This window comes from Molossus molossus, unplaced genomic scaffold (genome assembly GCF_014108415.1).
Source record: "Molossus molossus isolate mMolMol1 unplaced genomic scaffold, mMolMol1.p scaffold_m16_p_10, whole genome shotgun sequence".
In the NCBI taxonomy this organism is placed as follows: domain Eukaryota; kingdom Metazoa; phylum Chordata; class Mammalia; order Chiroptera; family Molossidae; genus Molossus; species Molossus molossus.
In genome coordinates this window covers 77,754,355-77,767,274 of record NW_023425345.1, presented here as the reverse complement: position 1 = coordinate 77,767,274, position 12,920 = coordinate 77,754,355, and positions in this window count along the sequence as shown.

Here is a 12,920-nt window from a genome sequence, read left to right as displayed (position 1 = left end):
TGGCTCTACTTGGTCACCCCGGCAACTTAGAGAAATGGTATTTTGAGGACCCTAGAACTGGGTTTCCTTTGCACCCAGAAGGAAGATGGTGAGAAGGAAAGGATCCAGACATCTGTCCCATCTGCCCTGACTTTGCTATATTGCCCCACCCCAAATTTTCACCCTCACCCCCTCCTGACCAACATCAGGACACTGAATAAGTAATTTTCCCATGCCCAATCTGGTGCTGTGGGCGGGGGGGGGGGGGGTAATGTCCTATGCCATGCTCAGAGGTGGCTAGCAGATGTCTGTGGGAAGTTGGGGAAACTGTCATAACCCCCAAGGACATCATTAAGGCATGGAAGTGCCACTGGGGCTTGGAGACCAGGGCGCTCAGGGAGAATGTGATGCAAACATGTTTTGTACAACACATGTCTTCTACTTTCCCTTCCTCCCCTCTTCTTCCACCTCCTTCCCTAAGCCTGATCTGTGCCAGGGCTGGTACCCCCTTGCTCAGTTCCACCCCTTGTACCAGGCCGATTCTGCTGCTTGCCAGTTCCTTGGCTCTCCTGGTGAGTGTGTAAGGGATGGCCCTTACCAGTGCTGCCCAGATCCCACATAGAATAAGGACTTGGTTTTGAAACACAAAATTTTAGAACTAGCCTAAACAACTCTAAAAATTTCTCCCTAAACACTCATTTTTCATTAATTCAACAAATTTTTTTTTTAATCCTCGACCGAGGACATTTTTACATTTAGAGCAGGAGGGAGAAAGAGAGAGAAACATCAATGTGAGAGAGAGACATCGAGTGGCTGCCACCCACACGACCCCAACCAGGCCTGGGGACAAACTGCAACCGAGGTACGTGCCCTTTACCTGGGAACCGAACCCAGGACTCTCCAGTCCATGGGCCAATGCCCATACCTGCTGAGCCAAACTGGCCAGGGCTAATTCAACAAATCTTTATTAAGCATCCTCTGTATGCCAAGCACTGTACTAGGCCCGAGGAATACCCAGGTATGGTCTCTGCCTTTGCAGACCCTTAGTCTTGGGGAAGAGTCAGACGTTAACCAAATAATCCACAAAATCGCAGGTAATAACCAGCATGGAGAGGCATAAGGAACTATGAGAATGGATAGCAAGGGGAGAAAGGAGAAACATCTGTAACAAAAATAAATTAATAAAAAAATTAAAAGAGAGAGAGAATGGATAGCAGCAGGATTTTCCCCCAGCCAAGGAGATGAAGGCTTCTGGCAAAGAGTGAGGGGGAGCGTGGAGAGAAGGGAGGGCTGCAAAAGAGTATATGCAAAGGCCCTGGAATTGGGGTCCTGGCTCCCAGCCACCCTGCTCTCCCAGAAAGAATAGGGACCCTCCATTCCTACTCCCCACCCAGTTTTGGATGTGCTACAAAAGAGGGATGGCCAAAGCACTTCCTAATAACCAAAGCAGGATCTTAGAACACCTTGGTGACCCTGCCCTGGAATCATTCCACCCATTCCTTTATCTCCTTCTTCAGAAAGGGAAACAGAGGCTCCGATGGGGAAGAGGAATCCATGGGCTTAGGCCTGAGATTATACATGGAAAACAAGGCCCCATGTTGTGGGCAAAGCCCTCAGGATGAAGATGCCTCTGTTTGCCCAGCTGGAGTTTCACTGGAGGCTCTTCTGAGCTGTCCTACCATGCCCTCTACCTGCCTCTCCCTCGAGCCCTGACCTGTTCTACTCCTGGAAGGAGGAGCATGTCAGCCTCCACAGTTGCCTGGAGTGTGTATGAGGTGAGTGCTCCAGGTGTCCGCCAGTCATCAAGTGGGTGGGTGTAACAGTCTGTTCTGTACAGAACCTCCACCCAGGGTTAGGGGGGGTCTCTCTCTTCTGTCCACTGTGGGGCTTCCAGGTCCTCCTACCCAGACCCCAAGGTTCCAAGGTTCTTCCTTTCTGAAGAAAAGGAATTGAGGACGAAGCAGGCTTCTTTGTGGCTATGCCTCCATAACTGGCAAAGAGGTCATGGGACCAATGGGGTTAAGTTCCAGCCCTGCTCTGACCCACTTTCCTCCTTGTGCCCATATCCCCTGGGGCCAGGGTGTTGGGTGGGGCCAGTCTGGCACCCCTTCACCCACACCTGGGACTTCCCCTAGATGGAAATTCCCAGATCCTGGTGTCTTACCAACTTTGCCAGCTCCCACCAACTGCCTGGATCTGTTCAGCTTCAATCAGATCTCTCTATCTGCCAGCTTTTGACCAGACTACATCTCCACCTTAGCCCTGAGGGGCCCAAGGATGTGGGCCCACAGTCTGGGACCATCTTTGATGTTTGGCTGCCCCTTTCTTTTTAATTTTTTTTACCTTTATTGATTTTAGAGAGAGGGAGTGAAAGGGAGAGAGAGATAGAAACATCAATGAGAGAGAACATCGATTGGCCGCCTCCTGCATGCCCCTCACTGGGGATTAGGCCCACAACCTGGGCATGTGCCCCCCTCCCCCAATGGGGAATCAAACTGGCAACCTCTTGGTGCATGGGTCAAAGCTCAACCACTGAGCCACACCGGCTGGACTGGCTGCACCTTTCTAGTGGACTCCTTTGAGGAAAAGATGCGATGCTGGAGAGAGGAGGTTGAGAAGCTGTCTTAAATGTTTCAGGCATTGTGCTAGGCATGTATATTACTCACTTAATCCATGCAGCAGTCCAGAGAGTTAGCAGTTATCATATCTATTTCACAGAAGAGGGAGCTGAGAACCAGAGAGGTTAAGTGACTTACCCAATATCACACAATTAGGAAGTGACAGAGCTAAGATGAGAGCCCAGGTCTTAGGGATCCTGTGCTCTCTTCACCACAGCAGGCCTCCTCTTCTGCAGCTGCTGACCTCTGCGTGGGGTGAGAGACTTGGGGGAATTCAACTCAATTCAATTCAGTAAACAGTTATTTAGCATCTGCTATATACCAGGCAATGATAAGTGCCAGAAATGCAGGAAAGGTTGTTGTCCTCAAGGGCGAGTGGGAAAGACAGGTGTATGGACTAAGAATATATAACTTTAACATAATGATTTGAATGAAGTGGCATGGGGCAGAAAAAGAGAAGGTACTTTTATTTTCTTTCTGAAAGAGTACATAAATATATTATGAACATTGTACAGAATAAATTGGAATAAAATAAATACCTATTCAACTGCTACTCAAGAAAGAGTATTTCCTACACCTTAGAAGTTCCCATGTGTTCCTTCCATAATTCCTTCCCTCCCCTAAGAAGTAACCACCATCCTGACTTTTGTGATCATTATTTCCTTGTTTTTCTTTATAGTTTTAGCACCTATGTAGGCATCTCTAAACAATATAGCTCAACTTTGCCTGTTTTTGAGGTTTATATGAATGGAATGGTATTATATTCATTTTTTTGTGTCTTAATTATTTCGTTTGTGAGATATACCCAAGTTGTTGCATATAACTGTCTTTTTTGTTGTTGCATAATATTCAGTTGTGTTTATATCACAATTTATTTATTTTAAAAATTTCTATTGCAGTTGACATTCAATAGTATGTTAATTTCAGGTATACAACACAGTGATTAGACAAAGATATAACTTATGAAGTGACCCCACTGATAAGTCTAATAACTACCTAGCACTAAACATAGTTATCACAATATTATTGACTACATGCCCTATGCTGTACTTTGCATCCCCATGACTCTTTTGTAACTGCTAAATTGTACTTCTTTTTTTAAATATTTTTTTCTTTATTGATATATTAGAGAGACAGAGGAAGGGAGAGGGAGAGAGAAATGGAAACATCGATGAGAGAGAACATTGACTGGCTGCCTCCTGCATGCCCCCCAGTGGGGATTGGGCCCACAACCTGAGCATGTGCCCTGACTGGGAATCAAACCCGCGTCCTCTTGGTGCGTGGGTCGATGCTCAACCACTGGGCCACACTGGCTGGCCAAATTGTACCTCTTAATCCTTTCCTCTTTTTCACTCACTCCACCAACCCAGTTCCCATCTGGCAACCCTCAGTTTGTTCCCTGTATTTATGAGTTTGTTTCTGTTTTGTTTCTTTATTTTGTTTTTTACATTCCACATATAAGTGAAATAATATGGTATTTACCTTTCTCTGACTGACTTATTTCACTTAGCACAATATCCTCTAGGTCCATTCATGGTGTCACCAATGGTAAGATTTCAATCTTTTTTTTATGGCTGAGTAATATTCCATTGTATAAATGTACCAAATCTTTTTTGTTGTTGTTCAATAGATGAGATTGTCTTTTTAAAAAATAAGTTTTTATTAATTTTTTTAGAGGGAGAGGAAGGGAGAGAGACATAGAAATATTGATGTGAGAGAGAGACATTGATGGGTTGCCTCCTGCATGCCCCCTACCAGGGATTGAGCCCACAACCCAGGCATGTGCCCTGACTGGGAATCGAACTGGGACCTCTCAGTCCATGGGACAAAGCTCAATTCACTAAGACATACCGGCCGGGCCCAAATTCTTTTTATCTGGGCATTTATCAATGGACTCAAAAGTTGCTTCCATATCTTGGCTATAGTAATAAACACAGGAGTACATATGTCTTTTCAAATTAGTGTTTTGGATAAATACCCAGAAGCAGTATGGCTGGGTCACATGGTAATTCTATTTTTAACTTTTTGAGGAACTTCCATACTGTTTTCCACAGTAGCACAATTTATTTTTTACTATACTGTTAGTGATATTTGAGTTGTTTTCAGTTTGGGCTATCATAATGCTGCTAAGAACATTTTTGTACATGTTTCCCAGTAAATACATGCAAGACATTTTGAGCTCTGGCTATTGTGGATCAGTTGGTTGAGCATCACATTGTGCACCAAAAGGTTGCCAGTTCAATTCCAGGTCAGGACACATGCCTGGGTTTCGGGTTTGGTCCCCGGTTGGGGTGCATATGGGAGGCAACCCATCGATGTTTCTCTCTCCCTCTTTCTTCCTCTCTCTAAAAAAAAAAAAATCAATGAAAAAAAATATATATTTTAACCCTCACCCGAGGATATCTTTCCATTTATTTTTGAAAATACGTTTTTATTGATTTTTTAGAGAGAAAGAGATTTTCTGTTTCTACATTAATGCAAGAGATAAACATCAATCAGCTGCCTCCTGCACATCTCCCACTGGGGATCAAGCCCGCAATCCAAGCATGTGCCCTGACCAGGAATTGAACCAGGACCTCTCAGTCCATGAGAGGATGCTCAATCCACTGAGCCACACCGGCTGGGCTTTCCATTGATTTTTAGATAGAGTGGAAAGAAGAGAGAGAAAAATATAGATGTGAGAGAGAGAGACATCAATTGGCTGCCTCCCACATGCCCCTAGGGGTCGGGGATTGAACCTGCAGCCCAGATATATGTCCTTGACCAGAACCCTCAAACCCTCAATCTTTTGGTCCAAAGGCTGATGCTCTAACCGCTGAGCCAAACCGGCCAGGGTTGAAACCGTGTTTTTAAAAAAAGATTTTGGAGGCCATAAATCAAAGAGTCAAAGTATATGTAGAGGCAATCTCAGCTTTATCAAATAAAGCTAAACTTTTCCCCAAAACGATTGTACTAGTTTCTCAGGAAGCAAAACATTCTAACCAGGGGCATGCATAGAATCAAGAAAATCCATACACTTTCTTGCCTAAAACCCACAGTGGTTTTCACAGTGGTCATCCAAATCCCTGTTATGAGTCCCATAGCCTCTGCTTTGCTCTCCACCTCTGCTATTATAACTCCTCTTTACTCTTTGCACTTGCTGTCCCCCCTCTCTGGGATTTTCTTCCGCTAGATGTCTCCATGACTCACTCCCTTGTTTTATTCAAGTCTTTGCTAAGATGCCATTTCTGAGAGTCTCTTTCCCTGACCAATGAATTTTATTTTATTTTTAATTACTCACCTGAGGATACTTTTTTCCATTTTATCATCAGATAGAGTAGGAGAGAGAGAGAGAAACATCGATGTGAGAGAGACACATCAATTGGTTGCCTCCTGCAATGACTCCCAACCATGGGGGGGGGGATGAACCACAACCAAGATACATGCCCTTGACCGGGATTGAACCCGCGACTCTTCGGTCTGTGGGCCGACGCTCTACCACTAAGCCAAACCAGCCAGGACTGACCACTGAATTTTAGATTGCAGTCTCCAGCACCCCTTATTCCTTTCTCAGCTTTGTATTTCTCTATAGCCCAGACATCTGGGTTTCATTCAGCCTCAGGCAGCTCTCCCATGGTTGGCCAAGGCTTGAGAGACTTTACCCCCTCAAACCCTTAAGGGCTGTCAAACATGATTATTTGGGGGCTGTCTAGCCACCCCTTCTGATGAATCCATATCTCTGAGTCACTTTTTAGCACATCACCCTGTTTTTTCATTGCTATTTGCATATGAAAATAAGCTAATGTATTTGTTTACCTGTTTGGGTTTTTTAAAAATATCTACTTATTTATTTATTTTTATTGATTTGAGAGAGAGAGAAACATCGATCGGTTGCCTCCCACATGCCCCAGACCAGGAATTGAACCTGAAACCTGGGTATGTGCCTGACGGGAATTCGAACCACCACCTTCTGGTGTACTGAATAATTCAACCTGTTTGGTTTTAATCTCCATCCAGCGCCACCCCTCACTTTTTTTTTTTTTTTTTTTCAGTTAATCCTCGCCCGAGGATATTTTTCCATTGATTTTTAGATAGAGTGGAAGGGGGGAGAGAAAGAAACATCGATGTGAGAGAGACACAACGATTGGCTGCCTCCTGCACACACTCTGACCAGGGCTGGGGATTGAACCTGAGTGGGCCTGGAATCCGGAGATCAAACCTGCAACCCAGGTACGTGCCCTTGACCGGGAATCAAACCCAAGACCTTTCAATCCTCAGGTCGACCAACACTCTAACCACTGAGCGAAACAGCCAGGGTGCCACCCCTCACTTTTATGGGAGCTCCATAAGAGAGGAAACTTAGCTGTCTTGTCTAGGCTGGTTGCCAGTCTCCCAAAGACAGCTGGGCATCCCCACACCTACACCTGAGACTTTGCCACTTCTGGAAATACCCAGAACCCAGGCAACCTCTGTTGGCTGCCAGCTCCCACAAATTTCCCTGGCTGTCTCAGAGCACTTGTGCTGCGGCTGCTGCTGCTGCTTCCCTAAGTCCCCTCTGGGAACAATTTGGGATCCTGAAGCAACTGTTCTGGCCATCAGGGCTGGAGAGTAATGGGCTGGGGTCCTTACCCAGGTGGATATCAGATGCATGGAGCTCAAGAAATATTTTTTGATTGAACAAAAAGGAAGACTTCAGAGACTATAGAGAAAAGGCACTCCAGCCCTGGCCGGTTTGGCTCAGCGGTTAGAGCGTCGGCCTGCGGTCCTGAGAGACCCGGGTTCGGTTCCCGCTAAGGGCACGTACCTCGGTTGCGGTTTGTCCCCGGCCCTGCGTACCTCGGTTGCGGTTTGATGTGTCCCTTTCACATCGATGTTTCTCTCTCTCTCTGTTCCTCTCTCTCCCCCCACACTCTACCTGAACAAAAAATGGAAAAATGTCCTCGGATGAGGATAAAATAATAATAATAATAATAATAATAATAATAATAATAATAATAAAGAGAAAAGGCACTCCAAACTGAAGGAACAGTGTGAACCAAGGACTGAAGGCGTGGACGTGCACATCATATTTGAAGAACATGTTCTGGTCTGGTGCAGTTAGAGGGCTTTCAGTGGACAGGAGTGCTGCAGGAGAGCATTGCTAGGCAGGCCTGGAAGAAGAGGGCTGATTGGAGAGCTCTGAGCTCCCTGAAGGCTCAGCAAGGCTCAGCAGTGTCTTTAGTGTCTTACGTTTAATCCTGCCCCTGCCCCTGCCCCTGCCTACCTCAGTCTGCCCCTACTCTATCCTGCTCTCCCCTTCACCCAACCCCCAGCCTGGCAGATCCTGCAGCTGAATGGACTTCTCTCTGGGCCTACGTTTGGGGCCTCGAAACAAGAAGGCCACCCACCAACAACCTCCTGCACCCTCTAGGCATAGCCCACCAGCTGCCTCTCCTTGTTTATCCTATCCCCCCTCTGCCTGTGCCTGCCCCTGCCCTGCCTGTCCTCCTGTCTCCTGCAACTGCACTGTCTATCCCTCGTATGCAGCTACGTGCCCCTCCTGTCCCAGCCTCCCTGGCCCACCCTGCACCTGCTCATGCCCTCTCTGCCTTACCTGTCCTCCCTCAACTTGTCACCACAGCTCTTGTATCCCATGCTGTGGTCCACACTTGACCTGCTGCCATCCCTCACCTTGTCCCATTTACCCTTGTTCCAAGGGCCGATCTGCCTGTCCTAGCTCCTGCTTAGGCTGTAGTGACAACTGTGGCTGTGGCCAAGGTCCTGTGTGGGGGCCTCCAGGCTCCACTGGCCACTGTAGCTGCTGCTTCAGGGGACAACGCACCTCTCAGGGGCACTGTCTAATAGTCTAGGTGGGCTGTTGCCTCCTAGAGAGACTGTTAGTCTTCCAGAGGACTTCGGTAGCTGCTTCCTCAGGCAGGAGGCAGAAGCTCTGGGTTGAGGGAGAGGGGTCACCTGGACCCCTCACCCAGAAGGTAAAAGCAGCAGGCTGCTCAGAGCCCCTGGCCTTCCCCTCAGTCCTGGGGTGAAAACAGGCATCTACTTTGAAGTTATTTTCTGGGCATGTTCCTGCCGGTTCCAGAAACTCTTCTGCAACTTTTGGAATGGAAACTGTTCTTCTCAGAGCCTCCTCCAAGTCCCCTGAAGGTGAGCAAATTGGCCATTTTCCCCCTCTTGTCAGCCTTCCCTTCTTGGCTCCTCTGAAATTCACATAGATAAGATAGATTCTTCCTCTAGAGGTGGTAGGGGATCCTTTGTCCAGGGGCCGTATTTTTGCCCACTGGACCTCCACCCATATGCCTAACTGATCCAAGAGTCTCTGGACCCCTTACCTCTCATCTTGAGTCAGACAAAGATTGAGCAGAGGGTTTCTGGCTCCTCCCTCCCCTTGGATATATGACATCATACATGGTCCTTTGCTTCTAGGAATCTGGAGCTCTCTGCCTGGGTGTCTTGTTTTGCAAATCTCTGAGCATTAGTCCAGCCTCATGACCTCAATCTTCCAGGATTAATCCCATCTGCAACATCTCTGCCCATCTGGCATGGGGGTGAGGGAAGCTGGGAACCCTTGACTCAGGTTCCCAACAATCCCATCCACATGTAATTAGTCATAAGTCCCCTGTCACTGAGGTAGGACTGGGGTTTGGAGAAGCCACCATGAGTAAGCTGGAAGTGAGAGACTGGGTATCTGCCCAGGACTAGATTTTAAACTGACAGCTCCTGACATTTCTCAAGTTCTCTGACACTAGTCTTTTTCAGTCTTCTCTTTCTTAACCTCCTTCTCTGGGACCCTTTGTTTTTTCCTTTCTATCTCTGTTTATCCTTCAGTTTATCTTTCCTTCTATCTTTCTACATCACTCTCTCCATTTTTTCCTGTTCTTTCTCTCTATCACAGGGACATTCAACTAACTTGTGTTGTCTTGGCATATGTTTTCCCTACTCTTTAGCTCTCTAATTCTCCCTTCCTCTATTTACCTTTCTAATTTAAAATCTTCTTAACATATACATCTTTTTCTTTCCTCCTTTTCTGTCTTAATTTGTGCCTTCATGTCTATTTTCTTCCCTGGTCTTTCAGTTCACCTCAGATCTCTCTACTTTTCTATCCTATTCTGCTTCTGAGTGCATTTCATCCATGACCTTTCATTTCTGTTTCCCTTTCCATCTATCTTTCTTCCTGTCTTCTGTGTCTAGCTGTTTCTTCACTTCCAACCTCTCTTCCTGCCTCCCTATATCTGACTTCATATCTCTCTCTCTCTCTCTCTCTCTCTCTCTCTCTCTCTCTCTCTCTCAATCCTGCAGCTGCTGGTACACCAGACCTGTCACATACTCATCTCATTGCTGTCCAAGGGTCAGGACACAAGCCCTCTAGTATCTGTCTGTCCCCCACACACTCCATGCCCTGAAGTGAGTGAGGGCTGGACACAGCTGCCAGAAGAGTCCCTCCTTTCCCCACATACTATCCAGGCCATCCATCCCTATTCAGCTCTAAGCTGAATTTTTTTTAAATGATGCTTCTCTCAACTTCTTTTTCTGAAAATTGATAATTAAAAAGAAAACAAATTAAGCATTTATGCTGCCTGTCCTCAATAAACTGTATTTCAGGGTAGCCAAATAACTGTAAGTGGTGGAGAAAACATCTTATTTACAGAAGTTCAGCTAATATGGAAGAAATATGGAATTTTTAAAAATCATCATTTTGCAGCACTTAATGAAATAATTGAGCAAAGCAAGAATCTTCAATGGATGAAACCAAGGATGATGGTTAACGGAAAAATTTACAATGGAGGAATCAAGCTGTCACCACTTGAGCCCCTGGTGAATCTTAGCATTACTAAAAGGGGAACAACCACACACTGTACACCCCTTGATGTGATGCAGTATGAAACACTCAGTTCCACCTATGAAGGACTCTTGCTAAACAAAAACACTGAACAAAATTCTAGTCAAAACTCTACAGATAACCTCCATTCGATAGGAAGTTCTAAGGATGGAAAAACAAATTAAATAACACAATGAGGAAGTAAGAGAACACATCCAGGATGTGGAACATTCTAAAGGAAAGCTGAGGCCCTGGTCTGTAGCTCAGTTGATTAGAGCATCATCCCAATATTCCAAGGTTACGGTTCGATCTCTAGTCAGGGCACATACAAGAATCAATCCAGTGCACGAATAAGTGGAACAACTCTCTCTCTCTCTCTCTCTCTCTCTCTCTCTCTCTCTCTCTCTCCCCCCCCCACTTTCCCTCTCTCTCTCAAATAAGTAAATAAATTTTTAAAAATAAGGGAAATCTGACCCAATTTCTTCAACTAGTCAATGGCGGGGGGGTGGGGTTTGAGAGGTGACATAACAAGAGAACTGCCACATGGAACATGAGGACCTTGTTTGGTTCCTGATTTAGACAACCCAATTGTAAAAAGACATTTTCAGACAGTTAATTATGTACTAGGTATTTACAATGCCAAGGAATCAGTGTTGATTTTGTTAGATGTAAAAATGGCTTTGGGGTCACGTTAAAAAAAGGTTCTTGTTTTCTAGAGATGCATATGGAGTGAAGTGACATATTTCATTTTAAATATTTCTGCAAATAAAAAAAGACAGAAAGAGGCAACAGAAACAAAGGGATAAAAACGAACACATGGGACTACATCAAACTAAAAAGCATCTGCACAGCAAAAGAAACAACCATCAAAATGGAAAGGCAACTCACTGTATGGGAGAACATCATTGCCAAAGATACATCAAATAAGGGGTTAATTTCCAAAATACATAGAGTACTCATACAACTCAACAAAAGGAAGACAAAGAACCCAATTTTAAAATGGGCAGAGGAACTGAATAGACACCTCTCCAAACAGGACATACAAATGGCCAAGAGACATATGAAGAAATGCTCAACATCACTAATCATCAGAGAGATGCAAATTAAAACCACAATGAGGTATCACCTCACACCTATCAGAATGGCCCCCATCAACAAATCATCAAACAACAAGTGTTGGCGAGGGTGTGGAGAAAAGGGGACTCTAGTACACTGGGAATGCAGACGGGTGCAGCCATTATGAAAAACAATATGGTGTTACCTTAAAAAATTAAAAATTGAACTGCCATTTGACCCAGTGATCTCACTTCTAGGAATATACCCTAAGAAGCCTGAAACACCAATCAGAAGGAATATATGTACCCCCATGTTCATAGCAGCACTATTTACAATAGCTAAGATCTGGAAACAGCCCAAGTGTCCATCAGTAGAGGAATGGATAAAAAAAGCAGTGGTAAGGGAGTGGGAGGGAGGAATCAGTGGGGGGGAAAGGAGAAACATCTGTAACAAAAATTAATTAATTAAAAAAAAAAAAAGCAGTGGTACATATACACAATGGAGTACTATGCAGCTGTAAGAAAGAAAGATCTCTTATCCTTTGCGACAACATGGAAGGACCTGGAAAGTATTATCCTAAGCGAAACAAGCCAAGCAGAAAAGGACAAATACCACATGATCTCACTTATTTGTGGAATATAATGAATGTAACAGTCTGAGGAATAGAGTAGACCCAGAGACATGGAAGTAGGATACAAACTGACAACCCTCAGAAGAGGGGGTGGGGGGAGGGAAGAGATAAACCACAGAACTTATATGCATGTACACATAACCAATGGACATGGACAACAAAGCTGGGGATGGGGTGGGGGGGGGATGGGGAGGAGGTTGTCAATGGGGTGAAAAAGGAGAAACATCTGTAACAAAAATAAAATAAAAAATAAAATTTAAAAAAAAGGACAGAAAGAAAAAAGTAGAAGGAACAAAGTGACAGAACTACACTCTCTACCTTTGTGTATGTTAGAACATTTTTATAATAAAAGTTTTAAATGATGCTCCTCTGGTAAGCAAGGTTCCTAGTAATTCCCAGAGCATCCTCCCCATCTGCCCTGAAAGACTTCCCCTGTGTGACTCCACACACACAGCCCTCAGCCCTCCCTGCCCTCTACTGGAAGCATGTACTAGAGATAGATTGTGCTCACAGGCTGCCCTTTATCCCCTTCAGTCCTCTGCTGGCACATTCTTCATATTTAGGACTTTCCCAGCTGTGCCTCACAGCTCAGAAGGGCCAGGAGAACCTTAAAGAATAAACATATTTGGCCCTGGCTGGTTTGGCTCAGCGGTTAGAGCTTTGGCCTGCGGTCCAGAGAGACTCGGGTTCAGTTCCCGCTAAGGGCGCATGCTTCCATTGTGGTTTGTCCCTGGCCCTGGTTGGTCATGCGGGTGGCAGCCACTCGATGTGTCCCTTTCACGTCCATGTTTTTCTTTTTTTTTTTTTCCTCACCCGAGGACATTTTTCCATTTTTTGTTCA